The 14,101-nt window shown below is 48.2% G+C and overlaps 1 long non-coding RNA gene across 1 annotated transcript; it reads left to right on the forward strand.

Moving 5' to 3' along the window:
* Positions 1-3,889: 3,889 nt before the first annotated feature.
* Positions 3,890-13,016, forward strand: LOC133050441 (uncharacterized). Its single transcript, XR_009691615.1, has 2 exons — positions 3,890-3,991; positions 12,548-13,016. It is a non-coding gene; the product is annotated as an uncharacterized LOC133050441 (long non-coding RNA).
* Positions 13,017-14,101: the final 1,085 nt, after the last annotated feature.

A 14,101-nucleotide genomic window follows, 5' to 3' on the forward strand; every position in this document is an offset into this window, starting at 1 on the left:
CAGGGTCAAGAAATGCCTCCTCCTGGGGGGGGGGGGGGGGGTGGAGGGGGGTGCGGTGGGGGGAGGCGGGAATGCTTAACCAGTGGAAAACTTCGGAGCGAATATCAAGGATAAGCACAGGCTCAGCAGAAGACCAGGAGCCAATTCACCACAAGGTACCTAGCATGTCAGTACGCTACTATATCTTCATCATATGAACGAATGATGTGAAAGCATCCGTAGAGATTCCTTGCGTTGTTCCCCCACCGCCCCTTTCTCTCCTGTGCCAGACCCCAAATCTGATTAGCTGGGGTTGGAGAGAGAGGGGCCCCATGGGTTTTGTGTGTTAGATGCTTCAGACAAGTCGTCAACTGTTATCCTCATGACACCCTTGCGGTCCATGCTGCAAGTCCACAATCTCTTACCCAAAAGCCAGGTGTGCTTCAGAATTCTGATTCATTTCAGATTATGGAAAGGTAGCGCTGCACAGTATACATTTTATGATAGCAAGCCCCCAGTGGACCCGGGGAGCACCTTGCCATCAAATAACATAAACCCTTTCTGTCGGGAAGTGTGAGAATATTCACACTACGTAGGAAAACACGTAACCTCAGGTCACTTTAGGTCAGGTCTTGCTGCCAAGTGAGTTACGAAACGCTTCTGGTTTGCCAAGTGCGGAGTCTGGAATGTGGATACGGGAGTGTGGATCTCTGAAATCCTTGCGTTTTGGATGAGGCAACTAAGGTTCCCAGAGTCAAACTCTACCTAGAGAGGCGGGATCTGGGTGAAGACACGACTTAGCCCAGCTCCAAAGTCCATGCTCTTTCCACGGCACATTCTGGACCCCTCTGCCTGATACAAAAAGGGATAAAGGGCAGACATTGCTGATCCTCAGCTGCCCCAACAGTCAGTTCAGTCGCTCATTCGTGTCTGACTTTTTGCGACCCCATGGACTCCAGCACGCCAGGCTTCCCTGTCCATCATCAACTCCCGGAGCTTACTCAAACTCATGTCCATCGAGTCGGTGATGCCATTCAACCATCTATCTCATCCTCTGTCATCCCCTTCTCCCACCTTCAATCTTTCCCAGCACCAGTGTCTTTCCCAATGAGTCAGCTCTTTGCATCAGGTGGCGGCCAAAGTATTGGAGCTTCAGCTTCAGCATCAGTCCTTCCACTGAATATTCAGGACTGATTTCCTTTAGGATTGCCCCAGCAATACCGAGACCAAGTTTGCAGAGTTTTCTTTCCGGAATAACAATGCCGCCATCTAGTGGACAAACCTGAGAATGGCCCCCGATGGACACGGAGAGCGAGGTTGATTGGCGTGGTGGTTACCTCTGTAAAGGGCAGCCGAATCTTCTTCCCCTCTGTAACCTTGCAAGCCCTTTCAGGGACCAGGAAGCTGCTAATAAATTACCTCTATGTAGTCCGTCCTTCAAAACAAAAGAACGATAATAAGAATGAAACTTCTTTTTCCCAACTGCCAGAAATTCTGGACCACTTTCACCATTCTCTTAGCACCTTTCAGAGCATCTCTTCTAAAGCATGACTCTCCCATGCTTCAGACTTTCCATCGATTACAGAAGCAACTCCACAGGCCTGGTTAAAACCACACTTGCCGCTCCAGCCATTCCCCACGACATACACTCTCTGCTTTCGCCGGGCCCTTGTCTTACCTGTATCTTCTATTAGGGCACCCGGAACTGCCCACGACATTGCTTTCCTTGCTTTTTTCCTCTGCCAGACTCGTGACTCCTGTACATTTTGGGCTACCTGGAATATAGTAGGAGTTTGATCACTTTTGAGAGATGAAAAATTAGAATGAGTGTATTTCATTAACTTAAAACACCTAACATTTTTTTTCATTAACTACATGCACATACAGTCAGCTGTCAGGCTCCTAAATCTCAGGGAGTTTTACTTTCAAAGTCCTTCTTAACATGCAGTTTGGTAGAGGGCAGGATAGAGAGAGTTTGGGGATATTTGTGTCCCCAAAGAAGGACGATTATTAAAGAATAGCAATACACAGAATAATGTGTTCCTCTAAGAAAATGATTCTTGGGAACTCCGTGGTGGTCCAGTAGTTAAGAATCTGTCTTCCAACGCAGAGGATATGGTTCAGTCCCAGGTTGGGGAACTAAGATCCAACATGTCGTGGGCTACTGAGCCCATGCACCACATACAACTGGACAGATGCCCCCCACACCGCAGTGAAGATCCTGTGTGCCACAACTAAGGCCTGATGCAGTCAAAAATAAATAATAATAATAATAAAAGGAATGACTCTTTCCTTGAGTTTCCTACATCCTCTTTTCTTTTCTCAGACAGTGTCTTGAATTTCTCAAGATAAACCTTCTGATGAGTTAGTCAAGGAAACAAGAAACTAATCACAAACTATGGCACTTAAGAAGTTGGGGTTAGGTTACAAAATAAACAGAAATAGTTATCTTTTCAGGTATGTGTATTATTTTTGCAATAGCTTTATTTAGATATAATTTACATGCCACGAAGTCACCTATTTAGAGTGTACAATTCAGTGACTTTTAGTATATTTACCCAGTTGTGGGCTAATTGCCACAATCAGCTTGAGAACATTTTTGTCATCCCCCCCAAAACCCTGTACTTCTGTAACCTGTTATCTTCCCCCAGCTCCCAGTTTCATCACCACCCCAGTCCTTGGCAACCATTAATCTACTTCCTGTCTCTAGGGATTTGTCCATTCTTGACCTTGCAGGATAAATGGAATCCTATAGCATGTTGTCTTTTGTGTTTGGCTTCTTTCACTTTAGCATGATGTATTCAAGGTTCATCCACGTTGCACATAAAGGTTCGTGCGTGTGTGTGTGTGTGCTAAGTCACTCCAGTCGTGTCTGAGTCTTTGCGACCCCATGAACTGTAGCCCACCAGGCTCCTCTGCCCATGGGGATTCTCCAGGCAAGAATACTGGAGTGGGTTGCCGTCCCCTTCTCCAGGGGATCTTTCCCACCCAGGGATCGAACCCAGGTCTCTTCCATCTCAAGTGCTGGCAGGAAGTACCCCAATCTGTGGTGGGGGGGGGGGGGGTTGCGCTGAGGAGGTAGAGCTTGTAATTGGACCTGGACTCCATTTAGGAAAGATAGCCAATTCCTGGGCTTCCATCATAGAAAGACCTAGAACTAGGAGAGGGCTTGGAAGCCAATCCCTACCCCTCTCCTTTGACACACAACACACGTGGCCAGTGGGCAAAGGTGTGTTTGAGGGTGGGAGGAGGCTGACCCAGGAAGGACCCCAGGAGCCCACAAACTAAGGACATTTTCTCTGCCATCTTTCACCAATTATTATTTTTGTTATTTTTCATTAGAGGGGTAGGGGAAAAACAAGTCAGGAGGGATGTGGGTGTGTATATTTCTTGGAATCCAGAGGTTCAGAGAGGGGAGGAAATTCATCAAAAATGTCCCTAGTACAAAAGTTGGCCAAACAAATAGCTCTCTCTCTTTTTTTTTTTTTTTTTCAATCTGAACTGTGTAACAGGAGAAGTTCTTTCACAAGGGGAGAGTGTTCCTGAGCCAAGTTTAAGCCGAGGGAAATTTTTCCAGCTTGTCAGGAACGAAGCTGACGGTCCATTAAGTAGAAAAAAAAAAAGTGCTGGAGGAAAGCGTAAGGCGGGGAAAGCTCCAGGATTCAGACGGAGCTTTGCATTCCAGACTGGGCCGCAGTTGAGCGACCCCAGGAAGCTCCCTCTAAAGGGAGGCTGCGGAGATGCACCCTGGGCTCCCAGCCCTAGTGCACACTTCCTGTTCTGCCTCTGGACACTCAAGCCAAAACTTACAAAACATCCTTTCCCCTGGAACCAAGTGCTTGCTTCGGGAGACCCGCCCCTCCCCACGTCGGTGATCTCAGCCTGCCCTCCCCTTCCTTCCGCGGAACCTCTCCCACACGAGAGGCGCTCGGCTTCCCGAGCAGAGATGCTGGATCCGGCGTAGCAGGTGATGCCTGGGGGAGAGAGGCGACCGGGGACCACTGCCCACGAGGTAGGAACGGGGGGCTGAGCGTCCTGGGCTCACTTGGCATTTATTGAGCAAAGCGAGGGCTTGACCTTTAAGCCTCGGGCTGGGGGCGTTTTCTGGTTGATGGGGATATGCGGTGGGTGAGTGGACTCCAGGGGAGGTCAGCCTTTCTTTTCCCTCTTTCTTTCCAAATTTAACTTTAATTCTGGGGTCTCTGGAAGCACGCCGTTGTTTGCCTGGTGTGGCAAATGCTAGAGCAGAATTCTGGGGATTCCCTAATTTCTTTTCTCTTTTGCTTTCTTTTCTTGGAGAGAGGCGGCATGGGGAGGGGAGTCCTGGAACATCAGGGAAGGTTCATAAAGACCTTCGCCTCTGAATAGATTCAGAGAGAAAGGACCACGTGTATGCACAAGGAAAAGGCATTTTTTACTTGATGAACTGGGGTCCGGCTGTTTCCCAGGACCTGGGTGGTGTGTCCTCCTGGCCCCTGATGCCCCCCTCCCACCCACCCCGTCCCCCCGCACACCTGCTGTCTTGAGGACACACACCTTGAGCTGTTTCTCAGCATGGGGGTATGGCACACGGCCCCAGTGCCATGTGTTAATGGACAGAACCCAGTTGTCCCTGGAGACTTGGATGTCTGTCTGTGGTAGAGCTAACTGGTCTACCGGGAAGGCAGCATGTGGCTTGCTAAGGACATGCCCCAGCTGGTGGCCGAGAGGCTGGCCCTGGCAGCACATGCTGACATTGGCCTGACGCAGTGAGCTCAGCAGGGCTTCTGCACAAAGAGTGCTCAAAATTTTATGAAGCAATAGTAAGTGAAGCATTTCAAATGTCCTTTCTCTGAACTCCTATGGCCTTTATTTCTCTGCAGGACGCATTTGGTTCCTTATCGACGTACTGCCTTGCACTGTTTTCTGGGCTTCCTTGATAGCTCAGTTGGTAAAGAATCTGCCTGCAATGCAGGAAACCCTGGGTCAGGAAGATCCGCTGGGGAAGGGATAGGCTACCCACTCCAGTATTCTAACCAACCAAATAAATGAGAGAGTGAATTGGACAAATGAGTCATAACCTATTATTTGGTGATCCCCAGACAGGTACTAACACTTGTTGAGCACTGGCTATGTGCCAGGCACCATTCTGAAGGTGGCAGTTATCATTATCATCCCCATTTTACAGATGAGGAAACTGAGGCTGGAGATAACAACTAGTAAGTGCAGAGAGGGAATCTATATTGAGTCCAGGCCGCCATCCTCTGAAACCAAGGTGGGATTTGACTCTGGGTTCCTACATTGTCTAGCTGGGTGACTTCAGACACGTTAAATGTCTTCAGCCTCAGTTTCCTCATCTGCAAAATGAGACAGTAATAACCCCACCTGACAGAAGTGTTGTGAGAGATAAGTTAATTTTAGAAATTATTTTACTGAAGCAGGTGAACGATGCAGGCATGCTCCACCCAGCCTCTATCTACCATGTGCAGTATAAACATGAAGGAAACTTTTGCAACTGAAAAGCCTCAAGGTTCTGTAGAAGGTAGCAACAGTGCCTTGTTAGGACTTGAACTTTAAACAAGGAACCCTGGAGTTCACTTACCAGCGAGTGCAAACCTGTAGCCACCAGCTCACTAGAGTCTAAATTCACAAAGAGCAAAGTTCATATTGTATACAGGTTCTGCGTTCAACCAACCTCGGAAGGCCATCTCCAAAAAAATTCCAGAAAGTTCCCCAAAGTAAAACTTGAATTTGCAGGTGATTATTTGCATAGCATTTAGATCATATTTGCATTGAACTTGTATTTACATTTAGATTGTATTTACATTCTTGTTGTATTAGGTTTTAGAGATACTTAAAGTATAAGGGAGATGTATGTAGGTTATATGCAAGTACTGTTCCATTTTATGGGCTTCCTAGGTGGCACTAGTGGTAAAGAACCTCCCTGCCAGTGCCAGAGATATAAAAGATAAGGGTTCGATCCCTGGGTAGGGAAGATCCCCTGGGGGAGAGCATGGCAACCCACTCCAGTATTCTTGTCTGGGGAATCCCATGGACAGAAGAGCCTGGTAGGCTACAATCCATAGGGTTGTAAAGAGTCAGACACAACTGAAGCGGCTGAGCACGCATGCCCTTTTATGAAAAGAACTTGAGCATGGGTGGATTTTAGTACCCTCAAGTATCTTGGAACCAGTCTTGGGGGCGGGGGGGTTGGGGGAGCCAAGGGATGACTATGCGTTTGTTTCTCTTGGAATATGTTTCTCAAGCTGTGGTATAAAGACTTTCGGTGCCCTTTCGAAGGGACACCGAGTCCCTTTGGGGAGGAGTTCAACAAGTGGATGCTCCAGGAGCCTCCTCTTCCCTCTCCCGACAAAGCAGCTCCGTCTTCACCTGACTGTGTGTTAAGGGGCCAAGTGGAAAGCACGTTTTGAAATCAATATTCAGAACTGCTAACCTGGGACAGGTAATGTCATGTCTAGGGAGAAAATGACTGCTTACAGGACGGGGTTGATTTACAGAGGGGTTTCCAGCTTGGTCCAGTCTGGGTTCTCACTTGCTTCTCCGCATCACCTTCTATTTAATGACCCTTTCCCGCCCTGGGGAACCCACAGGTGTTGTGTGCCAGGCAGGCTCAGGGGTGACCCTTCCGTCTCAGGCAGCTGGTCCTCAGGGTCAGGGGTGGATAATGGACAGGGCCCCAGAGAGCGTCTATGACAACCTGGGCTCTCTCTGAGTCTTCTCGGAATGTGCCCTTCTCAGTTCTACTCACAGTGATGGACTGTACGATCAATACTCATAATAGCTGTTATTGATCTCCCTTAATGATGACAGCTTCCTTATTGAACCCGGCGCTGTGCTGAGCACAGATATGCTCACGCAATCCCCACAGAAGCCCTGGAAGGTGGTTTCTGCCTGGTCCCCTGCTCTGCTGGTGAGCACGTAAGGGTGAAGATGTGGTATGACTTGACTAAGGGCGCCCAGCCAGCTAAAGCTGAGGTTGGACTTGGAGCCCCCCCCCCCCCCCCCCCCCCGCCCCAAGTCTGAGCCACCCTGCCTCGAATATTTTTGCAGCCCCCTTTGACAGAGGTAAGAAGGACATTGTTGTTAGTTGGGTGTTTCTTTCGTGTTTCTGGTAAGGGATGCCCCCTGAGAATAGGCTGGGAGAAACGGGGCTAGGACAGAACATTCTGTGGAGGAAGGGTGCTGCTGTGAACACGGAGAGTTGGGATTCTTGTGCAAACTGTGTCCCTGGGAAACGTCACCTCTCTTAGGAGAGGGGATAGGGTTCAGTGGGCAAGAGCCAGCTCTGTAGCCAGACTCGATGGCCTCAAATCCCTGCTCTGCCCCATATCAGCTAGATCCTCTTATGCAAATTTCCAAAATAATATTTCATGTAGAGAGATGATAATAATAGTACTTATATTATAACAACGTTATAAGAGAATGACTTAGTCCACATAAAGCATTTAAAATTGTGTCTGGCACATAGTAAGGACTCAATAAATATGTTAGTATGGAGACTTCCCTGGTGGCTCAGTGGTTAAGACTTCGCCTTCCAATGTGGGTTTGATCCCTGGTCAGGCAGCTAAGACCCCTCATGCCTCATGGCCAAAAAACCAAAACATGAACAGAAGCAATATTGTAACAGATTCAGTAAAGACGTTAAAAATCGTCCACATCAAGAAAATCTTTAAAAAAAATGTTATTATGTGTAGAAGAGTTTGGATTAAGCTTAGGTGTTTGGGTGGCAGGCTGGAAAAAAGAAGTAGCTAGTATTTGAGATTGAAAAAACACCAACAATTTCAACTGTGAGCTGGGGGTGGGGGTGGGGTGTTTACCCAGACCCAGGGTCCCTGAGAGACAGCTTACAACCTTCGAGAAAAAGCTTAAATGTTCTCTTGGAAGTTTAATAAAACTGGAATAACTAGTCTTCAGAATTGGACTTGCCAAATTGGATTCTTTGATAAAATGAAGTTTACCTTATTTATCTTTGGAGTTATGGAAATCAGTCTCACCTCTGACCTATTGTTATTTCTGGGGAAAAAAAAAAAAAGAACCAAAAAAACAACTTGCTTGTAAATGCCATTGGCTAAACCACTTGTACTTTTGGAAGGATGACTTTAAGATTTCAAGCTGAGATATAAAATTTAAGAGCTAAATATAGCTGATAAAAGAAAAAAAAACAAACCCAGGAAGGGATCATGACTTACAAAAGAATTTTGTGGCTTTCTCAGAGGACAAATTTGTGAGCGCCGCCTAAGTCTAGACTAAGTTTGCAATGGTTTTGAGAGTAGCATGCACCCGTTTGCCTACCCTTACTGGAATTAAAGTAGGCAGGAAATAAACTGGGGGACTGCCGTCTATTGAGCACTTACTACGAGTCATGCTTTGTGCTAAGTGCTTCATACACAGCGTCTCATGTTTAATCCCTACATCTCCCTATCAGGGGAGTACAGTTGATCCTTAAGCAAAACAGGTTTGAGCTGCGTGAGTCCCTATAAGAAAGTGAAAGTTGCTCAATCATGTCTGACTCTTTGCAACTCCATGGACTGTAGTCCATGGGATTCTCCAGGCCAGAATACTGGAGTGGGTAGCCTCTTCCTTCTCCAGGGGATCTTCCCGACCCTGGAATCGAACCGGGGTCTCCTGCACTGCAGGTGGATTCTTTACCAACTGAGCCACCATTTTTTCAGTAAATACATACAGTTACTACCCTACCTGGGGTTGGTTGAATCCACAGATCCAGAATGTTGGATATGGAGGGTTGACTCTGTGGAGGGTGGTGGTCCTCTGAACCCCCACCGTGGTGTTCAAGGGTCAACAGTACTACAATTATCCCCAGTTTACAAATGAAGATAATGAGGCTTGGAGAAGGAAATAATGTGCACAGAAGCACACAGCTGCTAAGCGCTGGGTGTGAGTTCTAACTCGGGATGTCTGGGTGTGGGTGTGAGGGGTTAACTCTGCTTGCCTGGTGGCTCAGACCATAAAGAATCTGCCTGCAATGCGGGCGACCTGGGTTCCATCCCTGGGTTGGAAAGATCCCCTGGAGAAGGGAATGGCAACCACTCCAGTATTCTTTCCTGGAGAATCCCCATGGACAGAGGAGCCTGGTGGGCCACAGTCCATAGGGTCACAAGAGTCGAACACGACTGACTGACTGTGATTCACATTCATTTATGGCAAATGGAATCCTCCTGGATTTTAGCCCTTTCTGTCTGCCTGAGGAGGGCTGTCTTTGGAAAAGGATGGAGGAAGCAGTTACTCACAGCCCTCTTAGGCACATGGAGAGCAGAGGTCAGAGGATGCAAAGGTGCCTGACAGGAGAGACCCAGCGCAGCTGCAATCCCAGCCCTCAGACAGTGTCAGGCTACCAGGGGTGGGGTAACTTCCGGATGCAGGTTTTTTTTTTTTTTTTTTAGGGTAATCTCCTTTACTTGGCTTCCCTGATAGCTCAGTTGGTAAAGAATCCACCTGCAATGCAGGAGACGCAGGGTTTAGGGACAAAAGAGGAATCTGTCGTACCTCCCAGCCCACCCAAGATACGGGAATGGGGGTTGGGGGGAGGTAACACTTTCTGCACTTTCAGCCCTGGAGGGTCTCCTGGCTTCACCCTCTATCTTCAAAAGGAGTTTCCGTGAAACAGGAGCAGACAGGGGTGGTTGCAAAAGCAGCCCGAGTACAGAACAGAACGCCCCAGGGCGGCAGGGAAGGTTTGGTGTCTGCTCCTCGGTCAGGACCCTTGGAACTTCCCGCAGTTTGGCTTTCTGGCTAATGATTACCAGCTGCGCGGGGCTGGCAGCCTCCTCTGTGCCTGGCCAGCCAGCCTGAGGGCCGGGGCCCCCTGAGTGCTGACTCCCCGATGGCTGAGGGGCTGGCCTCTCCCCGTTGGTTGTCCAGAGCCCCTTCTTGTTCTTCCGACCTCGGCCTTCCTTTTCCAGCATCCCTGAGGGAGCTCGGCCGGCCCCTTTCCCGGGAGATGCTCTGGGCCGCGTGCACTGTGATGCCCGCCCAGATCTGAGGGGCGTCCCGGAGAAGAGATGCGAGGAAAGAAACAGTTATGGGACTTCAGGCACGTTCGGATCTGCCTTAGCCTGGGAGGGCGATCAGTCTGCTTCCAGAACCGTGAGCCTCAGATCCCCGAAAGGGCTCTCAGAGGCTTCCTGGTCCAAACCCTTCATTTTGGGGACTTCCGTGGTGGTCCAGCGGTTAGGACTCCGAGCTTCCGAGGCAGGGTGTGTGGGTTCATCTCTGGTTGGGGAACGAAGATCCCACAAGCCCTGCAGCATGGCTTTAAAAAAAAAAAAAAAAAACAGAAAAAAAGTCATTTTACAGAAGAGGAGACAGTTTCCTTCGGAGGAGAGCTTGGACCCACAAAACCAGCCTGCTGGACAGACGGTCTGGATGCAGTTGGTCTGGATGTTTCCATGGGCCCCCAAGTCCCCTCCACCTCTGCATCTCCGCTCTCCCCTGCATCCAGGAGGCTGACCTGAATGGCTCCTTTGCATCTGGCTCCTGGTTTAGGTTCAGCCAACCGAGGCCTCAGGCGGGAGGTCAGAGGGAAGAGAGAGGACACGAAGGTGTTTATTCCCCTCACTCCCTTTCCTGCTGTGTCGCCCGGGGTGGCCGTGTCCCTGACACTCCTGTCGATGGCTCTCTCCCCACAGCTCTGTCCCTCCGACCCCCACAGGCCCAGGGCGGCGGTGTCTCCCTGACTGCACCCACCTGCAGAATAGCACTCTCTCCTGTCTCCTGACTGCTCAAGGCCTTTGTAAACAGTCCCTTTATTAAGCTCTGCAATTGGAGAGTGTTACCCTGCCACGTCCTGGCAGATAAAAGAGGCTTTGTGTACTAGAGAAAGAAAAGTCTATACGAAAGGAAGATGAAATTCAGCAAGAGGGTGGGTTTGTTTCCTGAGGCAGCTATGAGAAATGACCATGAACTTGGAGGCTTAAAACAACAGGCATGGGCTTCCCTTCTGGTTCAGGGGATAAGAATGCGCCTGCCAATGCAGAAGACACAGGTTCGATCCCTGGTCCAGGAAGATCCCATATGCCACAGAGCAACTCAACTCGCGCCCCGCAGCTACTGAGCCTGTGCTCTAGAGCCCGTGGTTGGCAACAAGAGAAGCCACTGCAATAGAGGCTCGTGCATTGCAACTAGAGAGCAGCCCCCCCACTCACTACAACTAGAGAAAAAGCCTGTGCAGCCATGAACGCCCAGCACAGCCAAAAGTAAAATAAATAAATAAAATTACAATACAAAACAAAAACAGGCATTTAATATCTCAAGGTTCTGGAGGCCAGAAGTCCAACCTCAGCATCCCTGGGCTGAAATCAAGGTATCATCAGGGCCGTGTTCACTCCAGCCTCTTTAGGAGAGGATGGTTCAGGTGGGCTGGAGTTGAGTATTTCCCTTCCCAGGTCAGTTAGGCTCTGATCATAGCAGGGTAGACTCTGGTTAACTAGTTTTCGCTGAAGACTCACAGAATTCAAAGGCAAGCAGGAAATGGGGGCAGGGGAGAAGTATGGGATTGACGTATCAGTTCAGTTCAGTTGCTCAGTTGTGTCTGGCTCTTTGGGACCCGATGAACTGCAGCACGCCAGGCCTCCCTGTCCATCACCAACTCCCAGAGGTTACTCAAACTCATGTCCATTGAGTCGGTGATGCCATCCAACCATTTCATCCTCTGTTGTCCCCTTCTCCTCCTGCCTTCAATCTTTCCCAGCATCAGGGTCTTTTCAAAGAGTCAACTCTTCGCATCAGGTGGTGGACAAAGTATTGGAATTTCAGCTTTAGCATCAGTCCTTCCAATGAATATTCAGGACTGATTTCCTTTAGGATGGACTGGTTGGATCTCCTTGCAGTCCAAGGGACTCTCAAGAGTCTTCTCCAACACCACAGTTCAAAAGCATCAATTCTTCGGCGCTCAGCTTTCTTTATGGTCCAACTCTCACACCCATACATGACTTCACTATCACTGAAACATTGAAATATGCACACTACTATATTTAAAATAGATAACCAACAAGGACCTACTGGATAGCACAGGGAACTCTGCTCCACATTCTGTAATAGCCTAAATGGAAAAAAATTTGAAAAAGAATAGATATATGTGTATGTATAACTGAATCACTTTGCTATACACCTGAAACTAACACAATATTGTTAATCAATGATACTCCAATGTAAAGTAAAAATTGAAAAAGAAGAATGGAATGCTCTGGAATGTTTCAAATGGTTTCCTGCCCCTTACCTTTGTTGGAAGCCCCAGGGGATTTTTCTCTGTGGGAATCTGGTTGAGCTCCTGGAGGTAAATCTCACAATGCTGGGTCCCCTTGGAGTTTTAAACCTTCAGAGTTGTCCTTACTGAGCCCCCAGCAATTTGTCAGTGACTGTTCACCCCAGCATGATTTCGGCTGTGGTTCTGATTCTGTATCTCTGCTCCGCTAAGTGGCGACTTCCTGCCTTCACTGGTACGTCTCTTCAGTCCTGGCTGCAGTGGTTTGCACTTTGTCCTCCCCGCCTCTTATGAATCCCAGAAGAGTTACTGACTTTTCAGTCTGTTTATCTTTTTCCTTGTTGTTAGGACAGAGTGGTGACCTTCAAGCTCTCTATATGCGGAAATGGAAAACTCCACACGTGTTGACATGCTTCACGGAAGCATCATTCAGTCACTGGGGGATACATGTTGCTGAGAAGGCCTTTCACCCTCCCAGACTCTCCAGTTCTCTTATCTTTGGGCCCGGCAGCTGGCCATCACAGTGACATTCCCGTGCTGAAGCCAGCAGATTTGTCACCAGGTGAAACGCTGTAGGAGACGAAATGGTGGCAGGTGTGATGGGGACACCAAGACAGTGGAAGAGCCCAGCCAAGGGACCTTATGGATGCAGAAGTCGTTTGACTCCAGAGTTGAATCCTAGAACAGGGGGTTGGGGATTAACAGATGCAAACTCTTGTATATAGAATGGGTGAGCAACAAGGTCCTCCTGTATAGCACAGGGAACTATATTCAATACCCTGTGATAAACCATAATGGAAAAGAATATAAAAAAGAATGTGTGTGTGTGTGTGTGTGTGTGTGTGTGTGTATATATATATATATATATATATCACTGAATCCCTTTGCTCTACGGTAGAAATTAACACAACACTGTAAATCAACTACACTTCTATAAGATTGAAGAAAATAATTGAATCATGGAGCACAAAAACTAGAATGTCCCCAAAAACCAAAACCAAAAAAAACATGGACTTCTCTGGCAGTCCAGTGGTTAAGACTCCGTGCTTTCAACGCAAGGGGCGTGGATTCAATCTCTGGCTGGGGAACTAAGATCCCACATGGCACACGGTGTGGCCAGTAGACAAAAACAAAACGAAAATCTGAATACCCTCGGAAATTACTGGAGTCCTCCACCTTGTTTTACAGATAAGGGAAATGAGGTCTGGGCAGAGGAAGGTCCTTACTCATAGCTGGTCAGTGGCTGGATATTCTCTGGATCCAGGAGAAGACTGGAAGTCTTAGGACTCAGTGTGAGGGCTTTGCCACTTCCACACCGTCACACCTTCTCACCAGTGCCCTCCTTCTGAGCAGTCTTTGTATACTCTTTGTAGGATTTCTATCCCAGTTAGTCCCACTTACTAGAAGCTGGTGGGCAGCAGGAACGCACTGGACATCAAGTGTGTTTATATGTGGAAGAAGGAAACGGTGCTGAAGGTTGTGGCGGATCAGTGACCCGGTCAGCACGAGACGAGCAGGCTGAGGCAGAGGGGAGGCAACACACAGCTTCCTTCATTGAGAAAGCCTTGCTATGGAAACAAGTCAGCCGGACTAAACAATGCATTAATGATGTAGTCGGTACACATTCTGCTACAGGTTCTATATCTCATCACACACCAGTGTGATGATCTCTGGCCAGAGGACAACTGGAAGGGCATCACTTCACTGCTGATTAAGCAAACCACTCCGCGCAAATAGGTCATACTGACAGAGGAATACATCAGAGAAGACAGTAGTCCCTCTGTCCAGAGTTTATCTATTGGTAGAGTTCAGATCTGGAGCTACTCTTTAAGACCGAATGTCATTGAATAAAATGATTGACAGGCAGATGTTAATTAAATATAGGAAAGTTAATTTAAACAA

This window comes from Dama dama, chromosome 32 (genome assembly GCF_033118175.1).
Source record: "Dama dama isolate Ldn47 chromosome 32, ASM3311817v1, whole genome shotgun sequence".
NCBI classification, from domain to species: Eukaryota; Metazoa; Chordata; class Mammalia; order Artiodactyla; family Cervidae; genus Dama; species Dama dama.